The 1,804-nt window shown below is 41.6% G+C and overlaps 1 pseudogene; it reads right to left on the reverse strand.

The window, feature by feature from the left end:
* Nucleotides 1-861: 861 nt before the first annotated feature.
* LOC119593753 lies at nt 862-1,714 on the reverse strand (annotated as a pseudogene).
* Between the last annotated feature and the right edge of the window lie 90 nt (nt 1,715-1,804).

Genomic DNA, 1,804 nt, shown 5'->3' on the forward strand with positions numbered 1-1,804 from the left:
AAGACATTACTACTATTCGAACAATATTATATTTTTCTCTTTTTAATATTCTTCACTCGGACATCCCGACCCGCCAACGCAAGCATATTAAACACTCTTGCATATTTTAATATTATTACGAAGGGCACTTCTAGCTAATCTCTATACTAGGATCTTTATCTTGCTGATATCACAACAGTACAAGGTAAACTTCCATATTCTTCTTTTGATAATCTAGCTGAGGAAGACTACTCTTGTTTATGATACCAAATAATTTTGTGATAGTAAAATGTAGATACTCTTCAGAAACATTCCAGTCTTCTATAGCATTTGCACCAAGGTGTCTTTTCATTTACATGTAAGAGGGGCTAATGCATCTTATTCAGCTTGCAAGCTTATTCAACAGTTGCTTGGCTGATCTTTCTCGACTGACTATACTCGCCACGTGCTGTCTGTTTCGAAATAATAAGAAAGCAGAAGACACAGAACAGAGTTGCCATGGGAGTTAATGTAAGAATCCAGATTCCTTCGTGTACTATATTTTGCAATATTCATTTCATTTTGGAATGTTAGTCTGTTCATCCTTATTTTTTTTCTTTTTGGTATGACTGATATACGAACCTTGTTTTGTTAAACGTCCTTGTGTATGGTATGATAGTATTTTTTTCTCACTATCCTGTATATCTTTAACATTACTGACTTGCTTGTTTGGGCACAACTGTAAGTGCGTGTATAACCTACAGACAGATGAGGACTGATAAAGTTATTGCACATGAATATTGAATATTAGATTTCTTCAAATAACAAGCCATACATATATTTTTATTTTTATTTCTTAATTTTCACTTCTTAGTATCTTGGGAAGCAAGGAAATGACAGGAGTCATAAATCTAATTTATACGAAAATGTGTTTTATTTTGTGTATAATTCACTGCATCAAGTACATATTCCATTAGGACAGGTTGTCAGAAGTTTCCAACAATGAACTAGTCTTAGAAGGTGATTCCACGACGCCGTTGTTCCTCAGCAACTCGGATCTGCTCGATGGCGTGGGCGGGCAGAGCGGGGATGAGGGGGGACTCGGCGCGGAACCCGGCCTCATCGGCGATGTATCTGACTTCGGCGATGGTTCCGTCGGGAAGGGTGAATCTGCCGGATGTAAGTAGGTTAACGATGATGATATTTCCTAATATACCTGGCGGAGATTTGCGATGGTTGTGTGTTAGTGTATCAGTGACTGTCATATTTCTTCTAAGCTTACCTGTAGCTTCCCTGGATGTTGCTCTGGCCTTTGGAGCCCGGGGTTCCTGTAGCTGCAACGCTGATTCCATTTTCAGCCTCGAAGTTGTAGTTGAAGTTGCCGTCGCCGGAATCCTGGCGGTCGTCCCTCAAGATGGCCACCTGACGCTCGTTCTGGCGGGGCTGATTCCTGAACTGCGGGGAGGCAGCGGCGACGGCGGCGAGGCAAACTAAGACAGCCTGAGGTTGAAGGAAACAAAAGGAAAGTTTGGTTACAGAGGTGCAACACTATAAGATATAAAATACAAGCCACAGATAAGTTATTACGTTCGTTCAAAAAGAAGCTTATCAAGTTTCCCACTACTAAACCACGAAGCATATATCACACATGCACAAACGCAATGTATATCCACAAGGAACTCTACTTACTAAGGTGTTCATGGTGACGTTGGTATTAGAATGGTAACTGCAGAGATGATGAGAAGGCCTTTATATACAGCTGGGACACCTGGAAGCCCCTCCCTCGACGCCCTCGTGGCGGCCGTTCAGCTCAAGGTATTCGTCCCATCCGCTGGGAAGTTAAACC

This window comes from Penaeus monodon, chromosome 32 (assembly GCF_015228065.2).
Source record: "Penaeus monodon isolate SGIC_2016 chromosome 32, NSTDA_Pmon_1, whole genome shotgun sequence".
In the NCBI taxonomy this organism is placed as follows: Eukaryota; Metazoa; Arthropoda; class Malacostraca; order Decapoda; family Penaeidae; genus Penaeus; species Penaeus monodon.